The 22,418-nt window shown below is 43.2% G+C and overlaps 1 long non-coding RNA gene across 1 annotated transcript in view; it reads right to left on the bottom strand.

Annotated features, from left to right (window-relative positions):
• Positions 1 to 22,418, bottom strand: part of LOC139687327 (uncharacterized) — a 525,630-nt gene that overhangs the window by 281,981 nt on the left and 221,231 nt on the right. The gene's annotated exons all lie outside the window — the stretch shown is intronic.

Below are 22,418 nucleotides of genomic sequence, written 5' to 3'. Positions count from 1 at the left end.
TGAAGTACATTTCGATCTACTTTAAATTTGAGATGCGTGAGCGCAATCGGGTCGGCCATCCCGACTCACGCACGTACGCGGTGTCAATCATGATCTAATCTACCTCTGCACAATACCTCGCAAGCCGACGCAAGGGCGTGTAACGGGCGGGGGGTGTTAGGTCACCATCCATGCATGCATAATCCCAATCATGTCACCTATATACAAATATTAGTTTGATCATGCCCTCGAAAAATTAAAATCACACAAAATAAAGTACTCACATGCAACAACATTCAATAACAGGATACTTAAATTGAAATCTAGCTGAAGAACTGTGGAAAAGATGGGTCAATTAAATAAAAAAATTACATTCAGGATATAGAAAAAATAGATAACCTGCCAATTTATCTCCAACGCGATTGCTGTCGTGCCTATTTTTCTCTCTAATGGTGCGAGGGAAAAACGACACTTAAAATGTATCCGTCCTACTATCTATTTCCTTGATTTGACGTCGGTGATCTGACCTATCATAGTTAGTCGAGGCCTGTAATATGTCTTTCACTTCCTCAGATAAGTAACCTGCCTCAAATTTACGCAGTAAATTTAACCTGTATTTAAACCTACGGTCAACTAGTGGCTCCCATGACTGATTCGTCCAATAGTGCCGAAAAAACCACTACCCCTGCCGATCTGTCGAGGTCGAAGGCACAACTCCGAGGCGAAACACCTCGTGTTATTCTCTCGCTGAATTTTGATTTTTTTCATGAAAAACTAATTTTTTTACATTTTCAAAACCTTGGAGACGAGCAGAGATCTGCATTATGCACGTAGACTCAGGTTATCGTTCTTAACGCAATGGATAACAAAAACGATATTACCGTTCTGGAAACTTCTACGCCACGGAACAAGCAACGTGACGCTACAACGAATCTTTTGCAGCTGGTTCAGAAGATTCATGCTCGCAATAAATGCTCTCTGCGAAGAGGACGATCGCGTTTATGTGTAGCGATAGCGATAAAGCGCAAATATAAGACCCGCGTTTGGCGCTCTTGGTCTCCGAGGGGAGAGAGGATGAGGGTGGAGCGGAGGCATTTTCAATCTGGGAACACGAAGAAGGCTGGATAAAATGAGATAAGATGAAAAGAGAGACAGCTACACGAGTAAGTGGTGAACAAAATGATGTGTAACGGCGGAAGTCGCGGAAGGGGGATGAGGGGAAGGGGGAGGAGGGGAAGGGGGAGGAGGGGAAGGGGGAGGAGGGGAAGGGGGAATTGTGAAAAGTGAGCGGAAAATTTGATTTAAGTAGATACGGAGAGGTTGTGAGCTGTCGAAAACTGCGATGATGTGAGACGCTGGAGCCCGGGAGATGATGGCTTAAGCGCGGAAGACTGGAAAAGAATGACATTTTAGACGGCATAAAGGAAGGCAGAGAGTGCGCTCACGAGGAGCTGAAAAGGGGAATGGTGAAGACGGGCAAGCTGAGGCACCCAAGAACCTTGGGTCTACGAAGGGATGAAATAGTTTCCGGCCTGACGAAAGCCTAGCCTAAATCGGCTGACTATCTCTAATAATAGTAAGAGTTCACAATGGATATAAGGCTGAATGGGGCTGTAATAGCTGCCGTGTGGACATGGGGAGAGAACCAGGGGAAAATGGGGAAGGATAGTGTGGGCAGAACGTTATGGGAATGGGCAGGGGTTGAGCATGGAGACCTCACCGGGGAGCAGGGGGAAGAGAGGGGCGGGACTGAGAGGGCTCCGGGCAGTGGAGTGGCTCGACGGTGAACGAGGGTGAGGGACCATTAAACAGCAAGGCGTGGCAACAGGAAGTAATTTCGGGGGGAGGGGGGGGGCGTTGTAAGTCCTTACACTAGAGAGTTAGCTGGCTGAATACGGAGGGGGTAAGGGCTCGGGAATGCCTCTCCTCTTATGCCTGAGTCCTTGATGAGGGGCGAGTGGAAACAAAATACGTATACCAAGGATGAAGTGGAGTTGGATTTCGGGGCATGGGTTACCTTAGAGAGTTATGCACACATCCCGGAAATTCCGTAAAAGAGACACTATGAATACATCTGACATTTGAGAAATCGATCCCCTTATGACAGAGACACACATTTGATACGTAGATTTCATCTCCCTGGCTCAGCACACTGGGGATTCGTTTTCGAAAGAGTATAAGTTCCGAATCAACCATGGTTAACGGACTGTACTAGTGCTCTGTCAAAAGAGAATATTGAAAAGCCAAGATAGCTGCTACAAACGCATCTTCGGATGCACAAGCATAGCTTATTATTATGATGATCTGACCAATGAAATATTACGAGGCAAGCGCATTTCATATTACTATTACGGCATTTTCGACATAATGGTTTCAACTAGAATTTGAAACATCCTACAAATAATTTGGGGATTATTCCCAAATATTAATTTCTCTCTGAGCCCATGCAAGCTCGGTGTAAATATGATGACGCATTGTGGCAAGAATATATTTCAATATGTCATGGAGGGGGACAAGAGTTTTCAATTCATAGTGTGTTATGTGAACTGCACAACTGAATGCCAGTGGACAAAAAATTATCCTCTATTTCCTCTGTGCAGTACGAATGACAAGCGTATACCTTTCCTTTTCATCGAAAAATGAGTAAAATAAACCCTGCTCCATTTTATGTATGTAATCAATGGTGATATTCCAGTAAAAGCTGGAAATTCATGGTCAGGCATGCGGTTGTGCAATGGATCGAACAAATAACGGAGAACACATTTATCATTTCATTGATACACTTTCAGTTCACGAATATAGAAATACGAGTCTATTCTGATGCTCTGAACGCGTCCGACGGCACATTAATTCATAACTAAATTTTTTAAATTGGTTTCATGCGACGAAACTAAACTGATAATTTTCATTATCGGTATTCTACTGGTTGGGGAAGGTTTTGGATGGACATAGCCCGATAGGCAAGCGTAAACGGAGAACCAAAAAGTTAAAGGAGAGCCCTTCCAGAAACCATATTTCTCAATTCCTTGGGGACGTACACTCAAAGCAAGTCAAGTAAATCCCTTACCTCACTCTTTCTTTTTTTGGAGGTATCCTCTTCCTCTTGTCTTCTTATAGCATCCGTCAATCCTGACTCACTGACTGCATATGTCGGCAACACTGAACCTCAAGAACATTTTCGAAATGACGAATACGTCGTTTGTCAGCGCAACATTCCCCTTAGCGGAGATAAAAAGAAGGAAATAAATATGTAAATGCAAACGTTTCCGCTTGTTTGCCACTCTTTCCTTACTTCCCCCCCTCCCCGGCTACTCTCGGATGCAGTTGTTAAGAAAGAACTTCATCGCATTACGCCACGCGTCTCCCAAGAATAAGTTAAATAACCGTCCCGGCCTCCAGCCTCATTGCTTCGTGACGTCATTGATTTCCGCGGGAGAATTCCCTCACCCCGAGAGGGGAAGTGGGATTGCGAGCGATGGGAGTGGTCGTGAGCGAGAAAAAGCCGAGAGGACCGAAGGAAAGGAGGCTTGCCTGCCTGCAAGACAGAACGTGTGTGTAAGTGTGTGTGTGTGTGTGGGACGGGTGGTGCCGTGTGGGATTCACGCGGAGAGGGAAAGGATGAAGGGAAAAAAATGTATCAAAAGGCGACGAAAATAGCACAATTTCAAAGGAGGAGAGTCCTAGGAAGGGGATAAAGAATCAAAAACTCAACGAGTCGGACGTCAACAGGGTAGGAGGAGAGCGTTTGGCGTCAAGGGAAGAAGGCGGCGAGTGGGTGGGGGTGGAGGGAACGGGGGGAGGGGATGGGGTCGGAATGGAGAGGGGTGGGGGAAGGGGATGGGGGTGAATTGGGTGCGGCATGAGGGGCGGGGCGGGTAGGGAGGCAGCCAGCAGCGGAGGCGCAGTGGGGTGGAAAAGAACGCCACTTCTCGTGACTGCGTCCTCCTCCCTCCTCGGAAGGGAAAGCAAATAGAATAGAAGAGGGGAGTGAAAAAATAAGAGAGGCAGCTATGGAAGGGAGTGGGGGAGAGAGAGAGAGAAGGGGAGAGGGGGGGTGAGAGGAAGACGTGCCGAGGGGTTGGAGCGGACGGCTCAACGTGTAAGTGACAGGGAACGAAATCAACACAAGGAGAAATCCAGGCCAAGGACTGTAAACACATTGTTTCCGAGTGTTGGCACGTCCGCTTAGTTTGCAATCATCTTTCTCGAGGCAAATCCCGCCGTGGAGCAAGAAGTGCATTGCCGGAATTAAGAGTCCCAATGCGTTCGGCAAATAAAAATAACGAATAAACGCAATGGAGACGTTTCTTAGAGGAGGATGTCACCTGCTCCTCAGTGTATCGCGAAATCTCCTCTGGACCCAACTAAGACAGAAGCTGATAAATCGAATGAATCATTTATGGTTATCACACCGAAGTGGGTCGGTTGCTTTCTATTCTTGCTTCCATCCCCATCCAAAAGCGGAAGAAGTAGAAGTAAAATGTTCTGCATAGAACATTTTAAAGGTGAGGTGGATGCATTTTCACACGTGAAACAAAAAAAATGTATATCCTTCCCTTAACACAAAGAAACGTGAACATTGTGGTTAACCGCGAGGTCCCAAAGCACCCTGATAGTTTTACGCTGAGCGGACAAGTGGTACTCAAAATTAGTTTTCCCCACATAAGTAATAATATTTTTTTAGATAAAATTTTATTCAAGCAAATTTTATTCGAGTAAATAATTCCGTCAAATTTTCATACCGTTCCTAGCGCCTCTATTCTCTCAAAATTTCTTTCTTTTACATTTCCCATCAACGGCTTCAATGATTTCAATTTTGCTCCAAATCTTCTCTTCTCGTTCCTTCTGAGAAATTCTTTTCCCCAAGAAAGTTACGTACGTATTCATCCCTCGAATAGGTTTAATGACTTAGTCTCATCTTCTTCACGATAATTTCAACATGGCTCTTTTTCCCAGTATTCTTATTAATGTTTGCACGTCCGCTTTATATATCCGCCCTAAAATTCATAATTCGAGTAGCACGATTTATGGCACTATTGTAATCAAAATTAACACGTATGTTTCGTGAAGAGTATAGAATCAACCAAAATAACCAAGGAATTGATTACTTTTAAAATAAAAATATCAGGCAAATAAATATAGAGTACGTTGAGTTAGTTCATTACAATTAAACAGTCATTTAATTACAACTTTAGGCCACGACTAAAATAAGGTTCATGGTTAAAAATGCGAAGGATTGTAATTAGAGAGAAGCAAACAACTAACGACCCGTGGACATCCAAATTACCAAGAAATTGAGGAAATTATACGACCGCTCTTCAACTCAACCTTTCGAAGTTGTTGGTTTCCTGGCGTCTACGAGATTGTTAATTGCCTTCCCAACTCGGGTAAGCGAATGCCCCTGGTCAGCCTAATTTATTTACACGAGTGTTAGATACACCTCCGACGTACCATCCTTATAAGAATATTATGAATAATTGCTTAAAAATCAACTAACTACAAATCCTAAAATAAATATAACAATTTAACAACATGAGATAACAATAACAATGAAATATATCTAAAAAAAATAAATGCCCACACACTCCAATTACTTGTCCTCACGAAAAAGTCGAAAAGACAGTCCTCAACTGTTAGACCAGTTAACAAGGGGAACAAGCATTATTTCCCTGGCAAACAAAGCAAGTGACCTTTCATCGGTTGCCGTTATTTTTTTCAAAAGAGTAAATATTATGCATTAATTGCAGTCAATACCCCTTTTTTGCACCCCATCAAATGTATGCCGAATATGAAAATGGATACATGCACCGGCTGTGAGATATTAATCATTTGCGAATAAAATGAAGTCGGCAAGTCGACCCAAAATGCAGAAGCACAAAGTCACATGAAATATCAATATATCGGTTCACAGTTGCTGGCGGGCTCCACATTGGGCACGAAGGATCAGCAATTTTTATTGCCAAGCCTAACGTATTTTTAATGGGTTACAAAGAGCCTCACACCGAAAGGTGTAAAACATTCGCGATCATTTTCAATCATAGAGCACACTGCATCAAGCGTAGAGGATTCTAACGCCGCTATCGGAATTATGATGGATAATGACACGAGGTAATAATGACATAGGTAAGCTTAAGCTGGTTCTCAGATCGTTTGCTTCGCCAGGTAATCGGTGCTAAAGCACTCGGCGCAAAGACTGTTAGATAGAGCCACGCAATAATAAACATTAAAGGGTACAGTGAGGTTGGAGGCCATTCCTCGTTCGTAAAATTTCCGGATCAGGCCTGGGCGAACGGATTCCCATGCTGTTAACCCATAAGCTACAATGGTATAAATGTAATTTACTTGGGTGATGATAAAAAAATGAGGAAAGGAGAATAGTTTCGATTAAGAGAAGGTTAGAAGTATTGTACACTCGTCAAGGAGATTAGCTACCTACTCCAGGAATGGACTGATCCCATGGGATACCGGGAGTTGTGGACGGCCAGAAATACCGGACGTCCTCGCGTATATTAGTTGAGATGTGGGCGGTTCTCAAATAAAAATCCGCGACCTATTTTTAGTGCTAGTCCCCCCACTGCCCTACTCCCCTTCCGTAAGAAGACTACGTGATGGAACGGACAACACATTTCCAGCATCCAGGATGTGACATAACATACGAAGACAATAGATATTCTTTTTGGCATTGTATTGGTTGAGGTAGGTTTTTGATTGGCATTGCACAATCAATTGTACAAGAATACCATTCTTCCCTCTCCTAACCACAAACTCAAACTGAAATCAAGCACTACAATAATAATAATAATAATAATAATTGGGCCCGTTCGAGAACGATCGGGCATTTATTGTTTCAATTTGTTTTTTTGGGGTGCCTTATGTTTAAACCCCCAATACAATTTCGTAAATTTTACAAAATACAAAATATGAGTTACATGCCATTCCTTTCCGTTACTCTCCCCGTTCTTACTTTATCTTTTGTTAATAAATCTTTCCAATATTTTCCTAATCGGTTCCTCATGTAGGTATTGCCCAATTTGTTGGACGTTGTGCAAATACCCAAGGATAGCTTCCAGTTCGCGTCTTTCCTCGGCATAAATTGGGCAATAAAGGACTCTATGTATTGCCGTGTCCTCCTCCATCATGCATTCATCATTCATCATTCATCATTCATCATGCATCAAGCACTACAGTAAATCCCTCTTCAATTCCTCATACTTCCTTCCCCCCTTCATCCTGCCCAACATCCCTCTCCTATACCTTTCCCTTCCTCGTCCGCCAAACGCTATCCCCACCATCACAGTCCTCAACATCCCACTTACTCAAAATGCTCTGCATCCATTTTTCCCATCTCTTCATAATTTCTACCAACCATCATCTCTCCTCACCACCATGTGTAGCACTTCCTTATTTGTTTTCCTGCCTGTCCATTACACCTTTTCCATAATTCTCCACACCGCATTTCAAAAACCTCTAATAGCAATAAGGATAGATGGAACCAACAAAATGAATACTTATCAGAGTACAAGTGCCACAAAAAGACAAATTCTTCAAGGAAAACCGATGAAAAAACACAAACCAAATGTTACAAGGTAATCGCATCGGGATACCGGTATAGGACGAATGATACCTTCAACACTACATGTGTATGCATGTATATGTATGTACCTACCTGTATAATTATTATTTAGGTAATCTGCCGGTTAAGGTAGGTTTATATCTATATATAAACATAGATGATTTCGTCAACGTAACACGGAAGTGCCGAATAATAAATTGGACAGCAACAAACAATATAGGAACACATAAAAAGATCACTCACACGTTATTCCTTGATCATTTCGACGGAATTCTGCTCCGTCTTCATCGGAAGATATATAGAAGTAATGACTGCGTCATCGGAAGATATAGAAGTAATGACTGAGTCATCACTTCTATAACTTCCGATGAAGACGGAGCAGAATTCCGTCGAAATGATCAAGAAATAACGTATGAGTGATATTTTTATGTGTTTCTATATTGTTTGTTGCTGTCCAATTTATTATATATTTATATGTATATATATATATATATTTATATGTATATATATATATATATTTATATGTATATATATATATATACATACACACACACACACATGTATCTACGGCCGTCGGCGTTTTGCGGTGTCGCTCTGACATCTACGGCTTCCGCTTGGGGCGCCGCGTCACTCGATAGGGAGTGTGGAAACAAAAAATAAAGGCAACATAAAAGGCCCGAGCCGTCCCCAGATGACAATTATGATCCCCCACTCGAACCAGAAGCGTGTTTCTGGCGGGGCGAGCGCAGGCGGAGCCAACTCCCTCCCTCAGCACCACTCCCTCCCCCACCGCCGCACCATCGCACCACTTGAACCATCGAAAGCATCGCCCTCGCAGTCCCTTTCTCCATCCCTCACTCTCCCCAGGATGTATTTAGGACTACTTCCAGGGGGCGGTTCGCGCGAAATAAACACGAGGGAGTTACTGCTTCGCGCCGAATGCAATTTTTACGACAACCGAATGTTATTTGTAAGATTTTTTTCCTGAATCAGCGACACTTATGGCGGGCACATCTTACACATCTGAGGATTGAAGGAAATCAAAGACACCGAAAAACGAATGCCAAAATCCGGAACAATAACGGTACCTTATCCACCAGAGTGGCTAGCAAATACATTACTTCATCAAGATACAAATGTCCAATGCATACAGCCTTTGTGAAGCGAAAAAAAAGGCTTCACCGAATAAATAAATTGTTTTTCCGGTGATCATTAATTTTTACAAAGAAGTCTCCAACCATCAAATTCAAAACAATGCTTCTTCATCGCCATGGTCTAATCAGGAATGTGATCATTATGAACATTGTAGAGGGCGTTGTCATTAATATACTGTCATAATTCACGACAGAAAATGTCAACCATCAATCGCCTCCTGAATGTGTTTTACCTAGAAAATGCATCTAACAGACCCCTGTGGCTTCGACTACATATTACTCTTTACAACTTCGCTCAGAAGGACTGGAATTGCTGCAGCGGGAGCCTGCTTCAGTGCATTTCCCAAGGAAAAAGGTCAAAGACGAAAGGCACGTGATAATGTACGCTAAATGGCCTCTTGAGCTGCAGCTGTTGCAGCACAGCCGCGTAATATCGCTCGAGCAGATTTTTGAGTTACCCTCGAGGAAAGCGGGGAATTGAACGATGCGTGTCGCAATCCTTTAATCCTTAATTACCACGGGGTCCACAAACAGATAGCAAACAGGAGGGTACGAGCAGCGACCCCCCCCCCCACGTCCCGTCTCGATCTCAGTCGTCCCAATTCGCTGCCGATGCATCTATATCTGCACAATGTCCCGCAAGCTGCCGCGAGGCCGTGCGGCGGGGGGCATTAGGTCACCACCCGTACATCACAACAAAAACCACACGCAAACCTAAGAAATGCATGCCAATTTACACCCACAAAATCGTATGCATTGATGCAAGACTCATTTTAACTTGGAGTTTAAGCCCATAAATTGAAGGTCACTTATCGTTTCCATGCTACGACGCATATTCGGAAAGGAAGGTGTGTCCTCTTATATATAAAGATTGTCGGGCCAGAACAAAGTTGCGCCCATGCAGCGCCATCTATTGATTGTTTCCGCAGCCACTGAAGTTTTCGCTTTGGATCAAACGGCCCTTAATTTTCGAATGTAACTCGAATGTGATTACTGGGATTTATCTCGGAAGGTAATAATTTTACCAACCTCCCGAAGATGGCATATATTTTTGAACAGTCGATATTTCCAATTCATGAAATACTTCATGTTCGGCAATGGAATAAACGGGCATTTGTAGGAAAAGTAAGAGGAATAGTTCGGTAATAGAAAGAATTCGGTGTATTTGGTTTTCAATGAAATTCATATAGCCGATGTCGGCTATATGAATTTCAAACTTAAAAACCGAGGAATCTCATATATTTTGAGGTTGCCAGTCTTCTGCCTCTAAATTGAAAAAAATATATTATATATCAAATTTGGGGAATGCAAACGGAATTATTTATATCAAAAATATATCAAAATCCATTTCTGCCTCTTATAAGCAGAATTGTAGCACGGAAAATCGTACTGAATGTACGTGTTCTGTTCATACCTCCGTACAAAAAATGGTTGCAAATTCATTTTACGAATTTTGCCTCGGTGTTTTTTTTTTAAATGTGCTGTTTGCCCAGAAAAATTTCCACAGAGAAATACCCCAGATTTTCAATATCGGATTCTGGGAACCCTGCAACACACCCCAAGGTGAAGCGTTTGGAAAGGGAAACCGGATTCAACACTGCTGCCTGTAATTTTAAGTCTTCGAGTTCACTGGTAATGCTTGAAACTCAATCTTTACGAAAGAGTAAAAAATTTAAATATATTATATAAATTCTCTTGTTTCGTATATTTCGAAAAAGCGTTTGATAGAGTGAATTGGGAAAAACTAATGAGTATATTGCAGAAAATAGGAATAGATTGGAGGGAAAGGAGGCTAATCCGCAACCTGTACATGTCTCAGACTGCTCAGGTGCGGGTGGGAAACGGGGAGTAAGGATGGGCAGTGTTAGGAAGATGTTGCCCATTATCACCGTTGCTGTTCAACCTGTATGCAGAGGAAATGATCAAAGAGGCATGGGAAGAACTCGAGGTAGGAATGAAAGTGGGCGGGGAATTCCTAAAATCAGTTAGGTTTGCTGATGACCAAGCTTTAGTTTGTCAGTCAGCCAAGGGGCTGCAAGCATTGCTGAGTGAATTGGAAATTCAGTGCGACAGGTATGGGATGAGAATCAATATTAAGAAAACAAAGGTTATGCGATTTTCTAGAAAGAAAAAGGCCAAGCTTAACATTAAAATAGGAGGGCAAAAACTAGAGCAGGTAGAACAATTTACGTATCTCGGTAGTGTTTTGGACCAACACGGTCAAAGTAGTAGGGACGTAAGGAGAAGAATTGCGCTAGGCAAATAGGCTTTCATAAGGAGGAGGGAGTTGATGACAGGGACTTTGAGTAAGGATGTTAAGAAAAGACTCGTAAAAACTTTGATATGGAGTGTAGCTATGTACGGTGCGGAAACGTGGTCATTGAAGCAGGAGGATAGACGTAGGTTGGAGGCTTTTAAAATGTGGGCGTGGAGAAGAATGGAAAAGGTGAAATGGACAGAGAAGAAAACAAATGAGGAAGTACTTGGTATGGTGGGCGAAGAGAGGGGTTTGTTGGGAGCAATCCTATGGAGGCAGGAAAAGTGGATGAAGGGGGTATTGACCGGCAGTGGGATGTTGAAGACTGTGATAGAGGGTAGAATGTTGGGCAAAAGAGGAAAGGGAAGAAACAGGATAGGGATGTTGGACGGGATGAAGGGAGGAAGAAAGTACTCAGAGATGAAGAGGGACCTGATATAGAGTAGGATGATGGATTTTGTGTTTTGTTAGGAGTAATAAAATATTTGTTTGGTAGTTGTGGCCAGTCAAAAGCTACCTTGACCGGTAGATTACCTTAAAAAAAATAAATTCTCTTACGGGTCCCCTTCTCAGGAAATGAAGTAAAAAAGTCTGATTTTAGGTTATTCTGGAAACATTCTAATTACCTCCACGACGCAATTACTTGGTAGACTGCAGTTTCATCGCTGTCGCATTCTCATCCAGACAACTCTCGATAGTCAGGAGAAAGTAGAAGAAATAATTTAAATTATTTGAGTCAATACCGTGCATTATTTCTATCAATGTGGCTAGCCCTTCCGAAGAAAATCTATAAGATTATACTTGCTAAAGGAGCCCCACATTTAGTGATCTATTCATTTGAAGCACACTTAGTTTCAGAACTACTAATATGCTTTTTGTTATACGTCGTGACTTGGGAGGGGACTCGGACTGCTCGCTCGAGTTAACCCATCGCAATCATACTTCCCTCTAACCGTGATCCCTGTATCCCTGAACGTACCCCTAGCTCGCCCGGCCCCCGCTCCTTCCCTTTTACACACTGGGAGGAATCGAACACACTCCCGTTTCAACTTCATGCACCCAATCACACTTGCCCTCCGTCCCTAACCCTTCATCGAAGTTTACATAAAAAAAACCCAGAGCCTTCCTCCACCCCACTCCCTTGTGGAGGAGCAAACGAAGGCCATGGAGGGGAAAAAAGGGATCCCCTCCGGCCCCTTCTCTTTCTTCCGAACCCTTTTATCCGAACGCGGCGAACCGTTGACACTTCCTGACACGGAGAGCGCGTGTGTGTGTTGCCGGCGGGCAACCCCTGGTAGGAGCGGCAAACAGGCCCGCGGGCCAAATGAACGGAAGCGAAATAATCCAGCCAACGGCGTTCGAGATCAGCGCGTCCATTACCGAACGTTTGGTTCGACGGGCGCCGAATGAGACGGTGTGAGTTTTCACCGCATTCCTGCGCGTCTACTCCCCGCGCCAAAGACCAAAGAGGCGACAAATTTTGAAACGACGGACGCCTTTTCATCCGAAATGGAAGGGATTTGAAAATTTCCATCAATGGATGGATTCAATGGGAGTGGAATTGGAAGGGTGAACTGGACCTAGAGGACCGAATGTAGGGGAAAATATCGCTCAAAATGTTTCGAGATATCTTTTTATTGGCATTTTCCCTATGAAGCTACTGAATATATCGTTAGATTTTACCCCTAAACCCTTTCACCTACATCGTATCGGATGGAATAGAACAAGTTCACCTATACCCACAAAATATCTCGCAATTCGCCGTAAGGGCGTACGGGGGGATTGTTTGGGCACCAGCCATTCAATACAATTATTAGTTTTTACATACAATTGAGTACATGCTCATGCACCACCAGTAGAGTATATTAAGAGTAGTCATGTTGAATAGAATAAAAGGAGGCAAAAAGCATGCGTTGCTGAAATATGCTCAACAAGGGGTAGGAGGTTTCGGTTAAATGTCATGTTGAACTAGCACTACAGCAGTGTTTATGGTCTGCATCCATCGTAAATCTACCGCCATAGTTAGACTACTTTAAACAATAAATGTGCTCGACCCACGAATGACTACCGACGCACGTTGCCTTAGTAATGACTTTCAAAATAAATTAAGAGCTCAAACGATTTAAAATTTCCTAAGAAATTTATTTTCAAGTATCTCCCATAGAGTTATTCAGGTTTATCAATCACATGGGAATAGACCGACCGTTCATATTGAAACTCGAGGAATTTTATTCGCAGCATTAAAAAAATAAACAAAAATGTGAAATAAATACGACAATGGGCATGGCTTGCCCCAGCTCTAGGATGGTATGCAAAAATATCGCTTGCCAATTCATCCGGGAGCGATGAAAATGAACGTAAATAACAACAGGCGTTCCTCCAAAAAAAAAAGACAAAGATGACATCGGTGACGTCAGTCTTGCTAAAAGGCAGCCGGTAGCGCTAACTGACAGTGGAATATTTATTTCGGTGTGCGGCGGACGGGCAAGCATATTCTGCATTGACATTCGCGAAGCTAAATGTGAGAGAAAAAATTCATGGGACACGAGTAGCAAATTACAACTCCGAAGCGTGTCATCATCGCATTGCACGCATCTCATAAACTAAGCCATCAAATATGGATTGTAAATCATCGGATTGTGGAATTACAGTTCTCCAGTCGATTTTTATGAGACAATAACAACTAGTTGTAAAAAGTTCCCGTAATAATTAACAACAACAAGACCACGCTCGAGCGATGACGACCAATAGTGAGAGAGAGGGAAGAGTGGGGAGGGAGAAGGGCGGGGAGGGAGAAGGAGGGGGTAGGGGGTTTGAGAGGTGTCGACCACCCGCCGCATCGTAAAAACGCTTCGAATTCGACGTGGATGTGTACTATTGATTTCAACCGAGGACTAAAATAAAGAATGAAAATAAATTAAATTTTCCCCAAGTGTCACCCCGAGGCAGCACTCATGTCATTGGTCCAAACGGTAAAGGCGGCAGGACAGGTGAGAATAGCCTGCGATCACACTCGGGCATGGAGAGACAGAGAAAAGGGGGTGGATGTGTTGAAACGGAGAGGAATGATTCCTATTGGTTAACGAGGGAGGTAAGCCAGATCAGCATATAAAAGACATTGCTCATAGTGGGTCTAAAACACCTAAATCTCGAACCGTACATCACTGAACCACTTTAATATGCATTTGTCTAATGGCAATTAATTCCGTTTATTCCGAACAAAATTTACCACTCCATTTGCACCCCTTACAGCGATCGCAAAGGAACGGGGTGGTAACGCCCAGTATGCATGGAGATAAAACCACAGCAGCCTACCGGTCAACTTGATTTTTGATGTTTCTATTTGATAGTTTAGGACACACCTTAGCGGTGGCTTGCAGGGAAAAAATCTTAGGCTTTTCAAGGTCACGCAGACAACTACATTTTTAAGCCCCGTCCATGAGTACTCGAACCACTGTGGCACCAGACACTACGTCAAACCTTTCTTCAACTCCACATCTTTCCTGCTTTCATTCATACCTTTGAGCATTCCTAATCTCCTCCACCCTCTCTTTCGCCTACCCAACATTCCCCTCCATCACAGTCTTCAACATTTGCCAATTCATAACATCCCCATTTCCTTCCTCTTTTGAATTTCTTTCAACGACAATCTCTCCCTTCCCACCTTGCCTAGAATTCTCCCTTTTGCCTCTCTTTCTGTCCACTTTATTTTCTTCATTCTTCTCCGTATTTACATCTGAATAGCATTCGATTAACACTTCTCTTCCTTCAACAACTATGTTTCCAAATCATATAGAACTGAGCTCCATATAATAACTGCCGTTCATCACATGCTTTTGAGAGATAGTTGGGGCCGATACTTTGTGTGGATCCATTTGTAAAGAACGAAGAAATAATCAAAGACTTTGCATTTCCTCAGGAAAGAATTAATTATTATGGATTAGTTCCGCGACACTGTAGCACCATCTGGACTCACCAGTCCTACAGTCCAGACGATGCTACAGTGTAATAATAATATATTAGTGTATACATAATGCTATTATTATATGGTAACCTACCGGATAAGGTAGGTTTTGGATGGACACAACTACCAAATAAATAATTTGTGACTCCTGACAAAACACAATCCAGCAAACTACTCCACATCAGGTCCCTCTTCATCTCTGAGTAATTCCTTACTCCCTTTATCCCGTCCAACATCCCTATCCTAATAAAAAGAGACGTTTCAGGCGTGATATGGTGGAATATCATGATTAATTAAAAATAGCAAATTTCCACAAAAATAAAGTTTAATGCGACCGGTTTCAATGTTACTACATCATCATTGATGATGATGTAGTAACATTGAAACCGGTCGCATTAAACTTTATTTTTGTGGAAATTTGCTATTTTTAATTAATCCCTATCCTGTTCCTGCCCCTTCCTCGTTTGCCTAACATTCTCCCCTCTATTACAGTTTTCAACATCCCAATGCCGATCAATACCCCCTTCATCCATTTTTCCTGCCTCCATAAGATTTCTCCCAACAAACTCATCTTTACTTAAGGTGCTTGTAGTTCCCTCTCCCTCTATTTCGACACAAGCTTCTTTACTTAACGCAATTCTGCATTTAGTGTCCTTACTCATGAGCCCAGCTTAATCCAAAGCACTGCCCAGATAGGAGTATTTTACTACCAGATTTAATTCACGCCCTCCAATTTTATTGCGTAACTTAATCCTCCAATGCCATGGGGAAACCAACAGCTCCATCTCCTTGTGACCGATTCTCCTCCCATCCAATCACATACTTTCTGTGGTTATTAAAAAAAATAATACTTAAGTATATTCGAATCACATAATGGGTCAAGTGGCGAGAAAACCGACAAGTGGGCAGCGGGAGGAGAACCACTACAGCACCCCTCGCCCAATCGATTCCCGCCCCCCTCATGCAGAGTGCCGCGCACCACACAACACTTTCGTGACACTTGCAGCCTCGACCCCAGACACTACAATGTCTGCCCCCATTACTAGGTTTATACCAAAGGTTAAGGTAACATTTTTTGCTGACTTGTGCGTCAAGTGCTGAATTCACTCCATCGATTAAGTATGCCCATGATCGCAGATCGTGTTCGCAATGATAAGATGAGTGCACACCATAATAACTGAACATTTGGCGATGCGAGACGTGCGCTAAAGTTGTCCCGAAGATCTTGACGGACGACCAAAAGCAGAGTCGATTATCTGCTGGCGAAGAACTTCTGCAACGACATCGTGATGATTCCCCAATACCCTAACAGTCCCGACTTGGCACCAGCAGACTATTTCTCATTTCCAAAAGTGAAATCCTCCCTCAAACGACACCACCGTGGGACCCTAGCTGCCGTCAAAGAGGTTTGCACGCGTACCCTTAAGGACCTTCAGGAATCCGCCAACCAGGGAGCCTTCGAGTCGTGGAAAAGCCCCTGGCAAAATTGTGCCAACGCTAAAGAGATGTACTTGGTACAATTTTGAGGCATTGTAGGCATAGTTGAAATAAATCTATTTTTCTGAATTTTTTTATGCAAAGTATGTATGTCCATCTTTAATTTATATTTCTTTACAATCACGTACTTCATTGGTGGCGAAGGCGTTCACTGCGCGAACTTGGTGACGACTGTAGGAAGCAAAAGGCATAGCGGAGGGGGAATAAGTTGGGCTCCAGAATGGCGAGCCGTGAGGAGAGGGACGATTGGCGGAGAGGGGGAATGAATGGACGGTCGGAAGGACCAACTGGAACGACATTGAAATGCAGCGGTCCATTTAAAGATTGATACAAGATTCTTGGAAGAATCTGCACTGCGGCGGATGAAACGCGCATTATATACGGTGAGGCGAAGAGAGAAGACGTTCACTCCCCCAAAAATGAGTACTGTTTACATAAATAATCGACACTACACGTAATGTGTGGTACTTTATACGCGGGGAAACTCCTCGAGAGACGTCACATCAACATCCCTATAATATATTAACCAACTACATCGCGCGTGAGGTGAATTTTGACCAAAAATTACCCCAATTTGTACGCCACTTCAAACCACGAGTTATTGCATCCACTATAGCGCTGATGGGCACAGCTTACGAACTAACCAGTTTGAGGCCCAACGGGAAATGTGTATCCCAAAAACAATCAAACCAGAATAAAAAACGGAGGCGTGGGAGATGAGTAGGAAGTGAGGAGATTAAAAATCTGGCGCCAATTTTGGACGACAGAAGATTCGAACTCAGTTCATCCAAGTACGAAGCGAATGCACTGACAACCATAACAATTGCTCCTCAGCATTTGAACTGAACTTCCCGAAAGGCAGATTCCTCTCAAACAGCTCATACTTCTATATTCTTTCCCCAGCACAGATTCCATTAATGCATAGAACGAGAATTACCTAGGACTGGTCTTACCTTTTCTAAAAATCAGCTAAACGATAAAAAAAATCCCCAAACAAGTAGGTGCAGGAAGACGGGACTTAGCATAGTAAAGGAAGGACGAACGGGTACCATTTTTTTATAACTATCGTAATTCATCGTTCAAAAATGTATACGCTCTGACCTACGAAAACCTAAATAAACGGATTTAACAGCAATTACTGAATACCGTAAACAAAACACATTTAACACATCCCATCCGTATGGGTTATTTAGAACACGCTGAATGCTCCTTCCACGCAGGATAGTTTCAGAAGAATAACTACTGTTTGGCGTGATGGTCCACTAACCGCTGGGAGAGAAAAGAATACACGAATGTGTGCTGAAAAATAAGCAAAGAAAGTAATTAAAAGAAGCGGTGGGAGGAATTAACTGCACTCTCCGAAGAGAACATATTTTCTCCGTGCAAACAAAAATTCCGTGTTATAATCCCCCCTCTCTGTGGCACACCCTATGGGCGAGGGGACGTTCCCCGGCGAATGCGTAAGAGAGATGCGCCATGTAAAACGAAAAAGAAAAATTCCTACCAACCCTGACACAAAATCCGCACTGTGATCGCGCGACTTATGGAAAAAAATCGCGAGTGTTCACTCTTTGAGAAAGAGAAAGAGAGAATAGGAATTTATGGATAAGTGCACGCGTGCAGTAAAACTCTCACGCGCCTTCCGTGCAGCAAAAAGCGCGCCCTGCACCTGAGAGAATGGTGGATGTTTCTGGTGCTTGGTTACGGGGTCGATGGGAAGAGCCCCGAGGGAAAATGAATCGATACAAGTGAGGATGCGATAAATATAAAATGTCCAACAAGGCACCACGACTTCAAAAACTACTGAGGAAATTTCAATAAATCGATATCCAATATGCTTGTAACTTCAATAAAAGTCAGGAAAAACACGCACGTCAGCAATATCATACATCGGGAACATTACAAATTATCTCGCTGCCGACGATGAATAGTACGCTATTCGCTCAAGTATCCTTTAGGTGATTCTTACCACTGGAAATGTTGAATAACTTAGATGATGTAAATAATCTTTACATCATATTGCATGCACTGTAGGTATCAAGATGTAAAAGGTTTCTCCACGTTTGCGAGACGAACCGTAAGTAAGAAGAAATATAAAATAATGGTTATCCCAACAAGATACAACGTCTCAATCTACGCAACAATAAACCCTTCTTCAAAGCCGCATATAATTTACGCCTCCCTCACTCTCGACGCAAGGGTCGATTCTTTTCCTCCCCTTCCTGCCTTTGCCCAACATTGGGTGCGGTATTGCAGCGCGGAAATTCGGTACAAAATGCTTGGTTCTGCATGGTACACTAATTCAAAGGAAGACGGGCGGTGTGTGGAGGCCCGGACCTCCGGCCCCGTGGTGTGGAGACCTAATCCCCTCTGCCACGCCCCAGATACACGAGGAGAGAAGGTCGGCCGTACCACGAGGGGGGGAAGAAAGGGGGGTGGATGATGATTAGAGTACACACACGCTCCCCAGGGGGAAGGAAGGGAAACCGTTGTGGTTCGCCGTATCCATGCAGGCGAGGCGGAGAGAGGATGGGGGGGGGGAGAGTTTTCCTAAGCTAGGGAAGCAGGGCGCCCGCCCCCCCCACTGGGCGAGCGCGGGGCCAAAGAGGGACCGGTAGGGCGGAAAGGGTTCACGGAGAAGCCCGCATGTTTTCCAGGGACGCAGAGCCAAGGTGACTACGTGAGCGCGCGTTATAGCTAGGATATCCTCCGGAGAGCCCCCGGGGAGCGCGGGTCGAGCGTAGGGTGGCCGCGGTGGGTAGAAAACATCGGGAGAGCACGGATGCGCGGACCCCGGTGCGAATCTGGCGCCTCCGGGAGCAGCGGCGGGTCACGGGTGTTAAAAAATCCGTTTAATTTAAGGGCTCCACACATATTATACGCTTGAAATGCAAATCATTTGAATACATATATATATATATATATATATATATATATATATATATATATATATATATAGATATTTTTTTTTAAGTAATCTACCGGTTAGGGTAGGTTTTTGAACGGACACAACTACCAAACAAATATTTTATTACTCCTAACAAAACACAAAATCAATCATCCTACTCTATATCAGGTCCCTCTTCATCACTGAGTACTTCCTTCCTCCCTTCATCCCGTCCAGCATCCCTATCCTGTTCCTTCCCTTTCCTCTTTTGCCCAACATTCTACCCTCTATCACAGTCTTCAACATCCCACTGCCGGTCAACACCCCCTTCATCCACTTTTCCTGCCTCCATAGGATTGCTCCCAACAAACCCCTCTCTTCGCCCACCATACCAAGTACTTCCTCATTTGTTTTCTTCTCTGTCCATTTCACCTTCTCCATTCTTCTCCACACCCACATTTCAAAAGCCTCCAACCTACGTCTATCCTCCTGCTTCAATGACCACGTTTCCGCTCCGTACATAGCTACGCTCCATATCAAAATTTTTACGAGTCTTTTCTTAACATCCTTACTCAAAGTCCCTGTCATCAACTCCCTCCTCCTTGTGAAAGCCTCTTTGCCTAGCGAAATTCTTCTCCTTACGTCCCTACTACTTTGACCGTGTTGGTCCAAAACACTACCGAGATACGTAAACTGTTCTACCTGCTCTAGCTTTTGCCCTCCTATTTTAATGTTAAGCTTGGCCTTTTTCTTTCTAGAAAATCGCATAACCTTTGTTTTCTTAATATTGATTCTCATCCCATACCTGTCGCACTGAATTTCCAATTCACTAAGCAATGCTTGCAGCCCCTTGGCTGACTGACAAACTAAAGCTTGGTAATCAGCAAACCTAACTGATTTTACGAATTCCCCGCCCACTTTCATTCCTACCTCGAGTTCTTCCCATGCCTCTTTGATCATTTCTTCTGCGTACAGGTTGAACAGCAACGGTGATAATGGGCAACCCTGCCTTACACCCCTTCCTAACACTGCCCATCCTGACTCCCCGTTTCCCACCCTCACCTGAGCAGTCTGAGACATGTAAAGGTTGCGGATTAGCCTCCTTTCCCTCCAATCTATTCCTATTTTCTGCAATATACTCATTAGTTTTTCCCAATTTACTCTATTAAACGCTTTTTCGAAATCTACGAAACAGGCAAATACCTCCTGGTTGTGTTCTATATTCCTCTCGATTAATAATCTCATTACTGCAATGGCATCACGCGTACCTCTCCCCTTCCTAAACCCAAACTGATCATCCCCTAAGTAATCATTTGCCCTACTCTCTATCCTTTTGTTTATGATCCTGAGAACAACCTTAGCTGCGTGGGATATCAAACTAATTGTCCTATAGTCCTCACATGACGTGGCCTTTACCTTTTTCGGAATAGGAACTAAAACTGATCTCACAAAGTCTTCCGGCCAGATTCCCTCCTCATAAATACTACGGATCAGCCCATATAGCCTCTTCCTCCCACATTTCCCCAAGCATTTCAAAAGTTCCACGGGAATGTTATCTACCCCCACGGCCTTATTTAGTTTCATCTCCCTTAATGCCCTTTCTACGAGGTTCATCCGGAAAGTAGTACCCGTTCGTGCCGCATGAAGTGCTGACGACGCGAGTAGCCGCTAGACGAGGTCAGATAGCTTCAGTGGCTTGTCTGCCTTCTCTGAGCCAAGTTGCGTGACGCTAGCATTGCCTGTGTTGTTTCTGTGATTGTTTACAATGTTTAAAAAAATTGAGAACGCCGCCAGTTGTGAAGTGAGGGCAGTGATTAAATTCCTCGATGCAAGAAACGTTCGCCCATGTGATATTCATCGCCAATTAAAGGAGGTGTATGGAGACAATGTAATGGACGAGTCGTCTGTTCGGCGGTGGTGTCGCAACTTCAACATGGGGAGGGGGAACACACACGACGATGAGCGTTCGGAGAGACCGTCTGTCATTACAGACCAACTGGTGAGCTCAGTTGACGAATTCGTGAGGAACGATCGGCGCGTCACAATTGATGACATCTGTGAGCATTTTCCCAATGTTTCTCGAACAATTGTTCATGAAATTGTTAAACACCATCTGCATTATGCAAAAATTTGTGCAAGATGGGTCCCTCGCGTATCTCAATGAGCTGGCGGCGAAGGACTATGCAGCAGGAATACAGAAACTTGTCACACGTTATGACAAATGCCTTAATTTGCTTGGAGATTATGTTGAGAAGTAGTTTAAAGTATCCTCTTTCAAATAAAATTTTTTGTTTGTTAATATTTACTTTTGTCTTTTTATTTCACGAACGGGTACTACTTTCCGGATGACCCTCGTATCTCATTGTCTAGTATGCCATTACTCATTGTCATATACATATCTCATTGTCTAGTATGACATTATATAGATATGTATATGTATATTTTATATAAAACTTGGATGGCATTAGATAATACAAAAATATACATAGAAAACACTTTAACGTAATATGTACCTTATATAAATAACTTATATAATATAATAATAAATTTAATAATAATTATATTTACATATATGTATTTATTAAGTAATCTAACTGATAAGGTAGGTTTTGGATGGAGACAACTACCAAATAAATATTTTATGACTCCTAATAAAACGATCCAATATTGTCCATCGTTATACTATATTCTTGGGAATGTAATTGAGGTGGTTTCCCGTTGCCTTCCTCAATAGTGTTATTAACGTGACACCATCACTCAACGGCCGCCCCACTGGGGTCAGACGCCTTTATATACGAGCCCTCGTACTGTGTGTACTGAATGTGGAGCATTTGCATTAAATAAAATATGATGAAGAATCACACAATAACTCCCTCGCTGGAATATTACCTGGAACACTGGCACCAATAATGTGAACCAAAGTTTAAAGCATAACGCCACATGAGAGGCATGCATCACTAATTATTAGAATACATAATAGATCATCCTTAGCATCTCTTGATAACTCATTGCGAGCTTAGAAACTTCTTCATCTCAAGTAGTAGTAGTTTTTAGGGGAGGCGACCGACAACCGAGGTCATTTGCGCCATAGGGGATGGACAGGAAAG

Source organism: Hetaerina americana, unplaced genomic scaffold (genome assembly GCF_022747635.1).
Source record: "Hetaerina americana unplaced genomic scaffold, ioHetAmer1.1.p SCAF_19, whole genome shotgun sequence".
NCBI classification, from domain to species: Eukaryota; Metazoa; Arthropoda; class Insecta; order Odonata; family Calopterygidae; genus Hetaerina; species Hetaerina americana.
The sequence above is the reverse complement of the archived record's forward strand: the minus strand, read 5'-3'. Positions and strand labels throughout refer to the sequence as shown.